The sequence below is a fragment of the Mizuhopecten yessoensis genome, unplaced genomic scaffold (genome assembly GCF_002113885.1).
Source record: "Mizuhopecten yessoensis strain PY_sf001 unplaced genomic scaffold, ASM211388v2 scaffold3229, whole genome shotgun sequence".
Classification (NCBI taxonomy): Eukaryota; Metazoa; Mollusca; class Bivalvia; order Pectinida; family Pectinidae; genus Mizuhopecten; species Mizuhopecten yessoensis.
The window spans coordinates 2,296,129-2,306,470 of record NW_018404940.1 but is presented as its reverse complement, the minus strand read 5'-3'; positions in this window follow the sequence as shown (position 1 = coordinate 2,306,470).

The following is a 10,342-nucleotide window of genomic DNA, read 5'->3' as shown; positions in this document are numbered from 1 at the left end:
AGACTAAAGATAGCACACGGCTAGGATTCGTGTCAATGAATCATGACGGCAGGGAGAAATTTTCCCACACTCGCTGACCCCGTACAGACGGATTAACAGGGAAATCATTTATATATAACACGTGTTTAAATGTCTTTGTAATTATAAATACACATTTTTTTTCGGACAAGCTTTATTGATATAAGACGGTAGAAGGATTCGGGTATCAAAATGATCACGTTCTCTTTGGATTTGAACAAAGACTGCAGATATACTGGGAAACAGTAAAAAGTAGAAGATTTAAGCAAACCTGAAGGATTTTAATACGATAAAAACTCTTGAATATGTAAACCTAAATCTTCAAAAAGAAAAACCTGGTATCGATTCAAGTATTACTTTTCTGGTCTAACAGGATATAAAGGTGTGAAGTGGAATCGGACTGGTTTTGATTAAATAGTCTACAAGGTGTGTGTGGGTGCGTGTTCTTTTTTATTTAGTGAGTCCTACCCTCTCTTTGAGTAGTGACATCATTACATATACAGTTCACTCACTTATATAATTTGAAGTCAGACACTTCAGCTCTAATTTTTTGAAAATCATATAATTACGAAGTTTTACGTACCGTCCCTTCTGTTTCTATAGTAGAGTGGACCAAGTTGAATTTCAAGCTTGTTTTGTCCCGTAAGATCACCGATCAGTCCTAGAAGAACGAATTAGCTGTGTGGCACAGTACCGTGTAATTAGGTTTTAGCTTACTGTATAGTATTATCAAAATTTGATAGGTGCAATCATATGTATATGTCTTACATTCATGTCTTAATGAATAGGAGTATAATCCTTTCACCACTGTAGATCATAATAGATTCATCCAGATCAATACACGGTAGNGGGGGGGGGGGGGGGGGGGGGGGGGGGGGGGGATACATGAATCAAGAGGAATACAAACACGATCAATTTATACACAGCTCGCACGTGTTTTGTCGCACTACATTTGCAATGACTCAGTAAATACAATAAAACGTCCGCTGCATATTGAGTTGTGATCAACACTGTTGAAGTTAGACAAGTAGAATATTCTCAATAAAACGAATCGCCCGGAATAAACGAAAGATAATACAATCAAATATTATGATTGATAATTAATATCTAAAAATCGCAACAATATATAGGTACAGGTACTTAAAAAACAAATTATAATAAAAATGTAACCTTAAACCAGAGACGTATATATTACATAATGTAGTATATACGTCTCTGCTTAAACAATTATTATAAACAAACACACATATTTCATATTTACATGTATACATATCTCATATAAGTCGGTTAAAACTATTGCTTTTCCGGTATAACGTAGATAGCGTGTTCTGAGATAAATATTTGTCCGTCAGGTGGTCAACCCATGTCCTTGACCTGTGGACGAATCACTGTACTACAAACCGTATTTGTTAATACTGAATATAGGGTTATTGTTGAGAAAGATATTTCTCCAAGGCGATGGTAACCTTACACGACAGTTGACATACATTTTCTAATCTAAGAACACATAATTATGCACAAAATATTTAATTACGAACAAGTATGAATGGAATAGCTTTAACGGGTGCGATTGCAAATGTAACCATCAAATTGTAGTAGGAGTATGAAAGTATCTTGTGAATTTCGAGTGAGTACGAACGCATTGTGAGAACTATGAGCGGATTGGTCGAGTGGCTAACACTCCGGCCTTTCCCGAAGTCGTCGTACGCATGGAATATTCAGAGAAAGTGTTTTTCTCCTGCCCAAATAACCCTAACAACCCAGATGGAGTATAAAATGACGTGGGTAGATGTTGCGGTATCTGTGCTGTAGCATTCAAGTGAGGTGGTACTATAAATTATACCGTTGGCAGCACGGTCCCACTACAAACAGAACACACTACATCTCCAGCACATACGCAGGCATACACACATAGGGGGATTAGCTATATCAAATGTTGTATATTATTATATTATTTTTCAGGGGGACAACCTCGAGACAGGTAGAATGCAGACAGAGGTCTATAAATGTAACTCTTTTAACAAATGTTATTAAGTTAATTGGTGTGATAACTAATATAACTATTAAAACTTGACATTTATCAGATTCAAAAGTCAATGACTATTTTTCACACAAATATGAAGGGTCTGTTTGTCAAATAGAAATATCCTTTCAAACCCAAGACACAAAGATCATTTTTGGGAAGTCAAATACAAACTCTCAAAGGTCTAATGAAATATCTGCAAAATAAAACGATAAACCTGCACAAAAAAGGAGGAGAACATGGGTGATCCGGAAGGTAAAGCGTTACATGGACCACTAGACTGACACCCTTAACAAGAGGCACAGGGGGCCTGTATGTTCACCTGAATATTTGATCAATCATCGGAAATTAATCTCAATAAAAGTTATTTTGCAAATATTTCCATATATTGTGTCTCCTTGTCTAGAGAAAGTTCCTGACAGAATGAAATTTTATACTTCTCTTTCCCACCACGCTACTGGTCAAATATCATTACCCAGGACCTCCTTGTAATTGCAAAAGAAGTTGTTTAAAGTATTTGCATATTTTACACCTGTGACCTTGAAAGTATGGCAAGGTCATTTATTTATGGAATGTTTATAGCACTATGTCCCATGTATCGACTGGCCAAATATCAATGTTCTAGGCCTCTTGGTCATTCAGAAGATGTTGAATAGTTTTAAACACATTTGACTCTTGTGATCTTGAAAGAAGGTCAAAGTCATTCATTTGTGGAATCTTTATAGCACTTCATGTCAGGTACCTACTGCTCAAGTATCAATACTCTGGGCCTCTTGGTTATTGAGAAGAAGTTGTTTAATGGTTTTTACATATTTGACCCATTTGATGTTGAAAGTGGCTCAAGGTAATTTATTTGAGTTAACTTAATAGCACTCTGTAGTCTGTACTATGTACATACTGGCCAACTACCATTTATCTAGGCCTCTTGGTTATTGGGAAGATGTTGAATGGTTTTAAACACATTTTTTTCATAGATACTTTTGATTGGCCTACACTTTTTCAAAACTTTATTTCTGTTGATGTAGCATGTTTTGTTTTGAATTTATTATGTTTACTTTATATGTACATATGTATACCTCAGTAAGATTTATGCATATATACACATGAAATCTGCTGCTGAGGAATTAAAAAAAAGGAATTTGTTAGGCAAGTATGTTAAATATAGCAGATGTGACACGTACCACATATTAAAAAGGTTAGAAATGGTGGTAGAATGCAGAAAAAATATTACAAAATGAAAAAAAATGAAAAAATTAATTGTTTTGAATTTACTGAGCAATTTTTGAAACTTGTTAAAGAATGTATACCTAAAAAACAGTTTTTATAAGACCTCGTGATAAACTGTGGATGAATTCCCAATGAAGAAAAGCTATCAGTTACGAGACCGGTTCCATAACGCCGTTAAACGTGTTAAGTCCAACTTAGAGAAATTTAAAAGACAAAGAAATAAGGTTAATAATAAGAAAAAGTATGCAAAAGAAATATTTTATAATAGTGTTGGTGATATTATAGATAATCTTAATACCAATAATTCTAAGTCATATTGGAGACTAGTTCGTAAATTATTAAAACAGTCGGGTTCTAAGGGGATTATTCCACCACTAGTTAATCCTTGTAATGGAAATATTGAATATGATGATGATAATAAAGCAAATATTCTAAATAATTATTTTAGCTCTATCTCAAACATAGAGGATATTGGCAAATCTTTACCCAGTTTTGATTCCAGAACTGATTCTTTACTTGATTCTATTTGGACCTAAACTAAGGTGTGTTATATGATCATTGGGGTGTCATTTTTACCGAAAGTCGATCTAAACCCCTTAAACATGTAAAATTACTCTGAACACCTTTAAGTTTAGGTTCAAATATAGCTGTACAAAAATGTCAGGTCCCTATGTTTTAAACTACAAACTTTCATTTAATTTATTCGATCGAGTGACATAATAATAACAATAATACTAATATGCTGGAACTATTTTATGTACATTGTTTGGATTATTAACTCTTCTTAACTTGTGTCAAATTAGATAAGTTCTATTTACGCAGCTTTTCCTTTGAAGTCGACATTTGTAATTCTTTTCAATCATTTTTGTCAACTTTGATACTTGAACGACGGGCGGTCACCCTTAAAAGCGTTTTCAACCAACAACAAGCACCTTCAAGTGACAACAAGCGTCACCAGACAAAATATCTATAAATATTGAATAAAGTCAGCGACATCAGAACATGTGTTGTTAATATGACTATAATACACCTCTATACCAAATTTTGATTTGATATTTGAAAATTGACCGAGTTATGATGAATTGAATTTTACGATCAGCGGCGTGTAAACCTGTAGTTAACAAAGCGTCGCCAGACAAAATCTGTTCGACATCATAAGATATGACAATTTGATTTTCTCTGGAAGTTGTAGGAGATCAGTAGCAGCATTCCAACCTCCCCTGTTTATGGAGTTTACATATTTTTATCATTCGGCAAGTGCAATTTAATTACATTTATGTTACCCCATTAATTCAATACATTTCGATCCATTCTCCAACCATGTTTTACACGTTGCAAGACCTCAAACTTTTCCTCAATCTTCAATTACAATATTATCAAAATGGACCGCTTACATTTTGCTGATTGTGAATTTTCCCTTTCTTGACATCAACATCCCCGCACCAAAACCTACAATGTGCAACTGTTCCAAGATTTTTCCGAATACCATGATTTGCTCGACAGGTTGAGACTACCGACAGATAAACTTCATGGTTTCCAAATATGCAGGTTATTGAGGAATACAGATAAGTTTTATGATCCCTTTCATGGTCTCGTTGGGATGATGCTATGTGTGAACTAAGGAACAATGTTTTTTAGTATGTTCATTGGTACATTGTTGTCACTAGTCTACCTATTTACTCCCTAGGAGGACATGACATTGCTTGGATTGAACCTACATTTTCAAGGGGGATGATGAAGCAGAATACTCTCTTTACGGATATCTGGTCATATTATTTTTGTATATTTTTCAATGGTCTCCATGTAAATTTTTTCTTTGTTCATATTCAATTGTTAATATTTAAAGTATAATTGATTTGAAGTTACTGTTTAGTTGACACTTCGTTATCTCTTATTATTTATATATTTTTCATTAATACATCTCTTCAGTGAGCTACATCTGTACTCCAGACAGGTGTAATGAGATACATCTCTTCAGTGAGCTACAACTGTACTCCAGACAGGTGTTATGAGATACATCTCTTCAGTGAGCTACAACTGTACTCCAGACAGTTGTAATGAGATACATCTCTTCAGTGAGCTACAACTGTACTCCAGACAGGTGTTATGAGATACATCTCTTCAGTGAGCTACAACTGTACTTCAGACAGTTGTAATGAGATACATCTCTTCAGTGAACTACATCTGTACTCCAGACAGGAGGAATGAGATACATCTCTTCAGTGAGCTACATCTGTACTCCACACAGGTGTAATGAGATACATCTCTTCAGTGAGCTACAACTGTACTTCAGACAGTTGTAATGAGATACATCTCTTCAGGGAGCTACAACTGTACTCCAGACAGTTGTAATGAGATACATCTCTTCAGTGAGCTACATCAGTACTCCAGACAGGTGAAATGAGATACATATCTTCAGTGAGCTACATCTGTACTGCAGACAGGTGGAATGAGATACATCTCTTCAGTGGGCTACATCTGTACTGCAGACTTGTGGAATGAGATACATCTCTTCAGTGAGCTACAACTGTACTCCAGACAGGTGTTATGAGATACATCTCTTCAGTGAGCTACAACTGTACTCCAGGCAGGTGTAATGAGATACATCTCTTCAGTGAGCTACAACTGTACTGCAGACAGGTGAAATGAGATACATCTCTTCAGTGAGCTACATCTGTACTCCAGACAGGTGGAATGAGATACATCTCTTCAGTGAGCTACATCTGTACTCCAGACAGGTGGAATGAGATACATCTCTTCAGTGAGCTACATCTGTACTCCAGACAGGTGGAATGAGATACATCTCTATGAGCTACAACTGTACTCCAGACAGGTGTAATGAGCCACATCTCTTCAGTGAGCTACAACTGTACTGCAGACAGGTTAAATGAGATACATCTCTTCAGTGAGCTACATCTGTACTCCAGACAGGTGGAATGAGATACATCTCTATGAGCTACAACTGTACTCCAGACAGGTGTAATGAGCTACATCTGTACTCCAGACAGGTGTAATGAGATACAAATCTTCTCTGCATCCCTAGAATGTGTCATGACATAATTGAAGGCTTGCAGAATACATCTCTTCAGTGAGCTACATCTGTACTCCAGACAGGTGGAATGAGATACATCTCTTCAGTGAGCTACAACTGTGCTCCAGACAGGTGTTATGAGATACATCTCTTAAGTGAGCTACAACTGTACTCCAGACAGGTGAAATGAGATACATCTCTTCAGTGAGCTAGAACTGTACTCCAGACAGGTGTTATGAGATACATCTCTTAAGTGAGCTACAACTGTACTCCAGACAGGTGAAATGAGATACATCTCTTCAGTGAGCTACAACTGTACTCCAGGCTGGTGTAATGAGATACATCTCTTCAGTGAGCTACAACTGTACTCCAGGCAGGTGTAATGAGATACATCTCTTCAGTGAGCTACAACTGTACTCCAGACAGGTGTAAAGAGCTACATCTGTACTCCAGACAGGTGTAATGAGCTACATCTCTTCAGTGAGCTACAACTGTACTCCAGACAGGTGTAAAGAGCTACATCTGTACTCCAGACAGGTGTAATGAGCTACATCTCTTCAGTGAGCTACAACTTTACTCCAGACAGGTGTAATGAGCTACATCTGTACTCCAGACAGGTGTAATGAGATACAAATCTTCTCTGCATCCCTAGAATGTGTCATGACATAATTGAAGGCTTGCAGAAAGCTATTTGGTTGTTTTCAGGTGTAAACACCTGAACAATCGCTAACCTGATACCTGTATTTTGAAGGTGATCTTCTTCTAAGACATCAGTCTGACTAGTCTACTTGTATTATTAGCAAGGTGTTGCATAAAGTGACGTCTATATTAGCATGACATATTCTTAGGGTGTACAGAAGATAGAGGTACCCTTGGATGCTGAAGACGGCTACATTTGTACTAGGGGAGTTCTTTTGATGAGTTTCAAAAGCTGTATAATAAAGAGGTGATAGTGATCATCAGGCAGAAATTCAATACAATACCAGAAATCAGAAGGACTAACAACAATAAAGGAGTATTATACAATTTATTTGTGGTAGTTCGGTAACTAACTTTTTCACAGCCATTGAATGACTAGATATTGAAGAAGTCGTGAAATTTCCTTAGAATTTCTGCTCTGTAAAATAAACTTTCATTGTAACATCACAGAAAGCATACCGATTTTAACAATATCACATTGCTACTGTAGAGCTTGGATAAAATACATTTCATTCTTTCAACAATTCCTTACAAAGTGAAATGTCAACTCAAAGTAGCCAGCACCATTATAACACATTACAGCCATTTTAAAATATGGTAATATTCGAGTACACTTCAACACCTACATATCATGTTAAAATATTGCAGATTTCTAACACATTTGTAATACCACATTACAGCCATTTAAATATATGTTTATGTACGCCATTATCCCACAACAAAAATGTCATATATTGTAGTTTTCTAGCCCAACGTTATACAAAATCAGTTGTTTTAAAACACAGTAATTTTCTACAGTACACAGTTATTATACAACATCATTTGTTTCAAAATAAGATGATGAGAAACACATTTCTCTCCCTTTACAAAATGGATATGCTAGCTAGTCTGTTGCCTACACACATATGAACCTTTGTCTTTAAATAGTGTTAAACTGTGAAGGCTTTTTAACCAAGCTAGAATGAACACCATTTACTTTAAATATTTATTTGAACCCTGAACGTTTAATTTATGGTGACCCAAATCTGTCTCAATATGATAACATACTAATATTTGATAAGGTACAAAGGTACATTTTAGAGTCGGGTAGATTCTAGGTGCTAGTTGCAATTGGGATCTTTTCATTCTCTATTCATTACGGTTTCCTTTCTTCTATCATATCTACCCATGATATTTTTTTAATTTTTGGTTCATTACATAATATGGTCAGTATATTATCACAAACTGTCAATCTAAACAATTTATGTGTATTAATTAATTGTATGTTGAAGTACTTCTTTAATGTAATTACATTACAATTTTAATTGTTAAGCATGAGAAAGAATTTATATTAAAATGATAAAAAGGAACATACTCTCTCTTAAATGGCATCAGAAAACAAAATTGGAAACAAGAACTAGCTTTTAATTACAGGACTCAGACAAATGAACAAGATTCAGAAAAAGCCCTTTAGCAAGATGTACATCAAAATTTCTTAAAACATAAAATCACATATGGATTGAAACTGTGATAAGCAAAATAGCCATGTATTATTCTGCAGGCTAAATAAACACAGTGGTTGGAGTGCAAAACAAATACATCCTATTGTTAAGTTATGTTTTAAGTGCTTTGATATGTCAAACGAAAGTGGTAGGGTCTATAACAATATTTAAACAAAATTGCAAGTGTTCAATTCAAAGAACGGCCACTATTAAGTGTTTTAATACATTAGTAATGAACAGATTTTGTTAAAAAAATCATCTTCATCATTTTTTTTTTTTTAATAATGATTTTTAACAAGCCATTCAGATTAATGTCTCGCCTGTGCCCTGCTTTGACCATTAATGTACACGTCAGAGAAACTAACTTAAAAGCAAAAACTTAATGTTGATGGAGATGCTGACAAAGTCAATGGACCATGAAAGGTAGGCCTCATCCAGCATTTGATGCATGGGTTAAGATGTACTACCTAGGATGCATCTAGGGTCAAAGTTCGGTTGGTCTAACACTTATACTTTCAGCAAAACTCACTCAAACACAAAAACTTAACGTTAATGTTTGGGACAGCGAGACAAAAATGAGAGAGTAAGAAATTTCAGGTTGTTTTTTAAAAATCATGAATTTTTAGCTTGAGAAAGTAAGAAATTAAGTGCGTTTTCAAGTGCGTTTTTTTAAAATAATCATTCTTTAGCTTGAGATGTAAGTTTTTTTTTAATTTATTTATTTGTTTATTTTTTAATTACAGCCAACACATTTTAAGATTGAAGGAGGTACTCAAATACTGGAAGCCACAATCAACACAGCCCTCTACTACAACTGACAAGAATTAGAAAAAATTGAAAAATATGCAATACCAAAGGAAACCAAACATGAAGAATTCCAGCTTCATGTACAATCTTGTAAAAACTAATAAAAAATTCTTATCACCCCTAACTATAGAAAAATAATAATGAAAATGTGCCCAAAAATCACAGAACTCCCGAAACATTCTACCTTTATATTTTTTTAAATTGTTCATCACAGGATGCTAGATGTAAAATTCCTCTTAATACAGAAATTTAATGTATATCAAAAACCACAGAACTACCCCAGATGATTAAGTTTTAGATGCAAGGCTAAAACTTGAATGTCAAACAAAAAAATATCTTGTATTATAACATGTATAGGTAATTTATATCCAATGCATTTAAACAAAACAAATAACCTTCTCCCCACTGGCCATTAACATAGTGAAAATTGAAGTCACTCATTTCTATTATCAAGGATGAGTATTACATATTGCTATGAAATTGTGCAGTCTTATTTTTGGGTTTACATGGAAAAATCGTTTTTGTTTTTTTGGGTTGTTTTAAAGGGTCTGGTCGGGGAAAAAATTGCGGCACGGCAGTATGATGGTCGAGTTCTGCTTGCAATGTCCAGTTTTGACCACTGAAATCTCGGGAAAGCCCCGCGTAAATTTAGCGCAGATCTATTTATATATGTAACGTGGTTGTTTTGAAAGTGAGGCAGTGAAGATAACAACAATAGCAAGCCGTCATGTGCCATGTCGGACTCAACTAGCGGACAAGACAGCAATACTACGTAAATAATTCTTTTCAAAGGTCATGTATGATGCAAGTGTAGTATTCCTACCCATATGTTGTTGTTATATATAACGGTATTGATACCTCGTGCCTGTCATGACTTTTGCATGCATCTTTTTTCTTTCGCCGGGATGTTTACATTTGGCCTTGTAGATGACGCACGTGTGGTAAAATTACATCACTGATCTGGGTCAATTGAGAGTTTTAGACTATCAGGTGACGATTTAGGATTTTTTTAATATAATTATAATTTTTACTCTTAGGGAGTGAATTTCAGCAAAA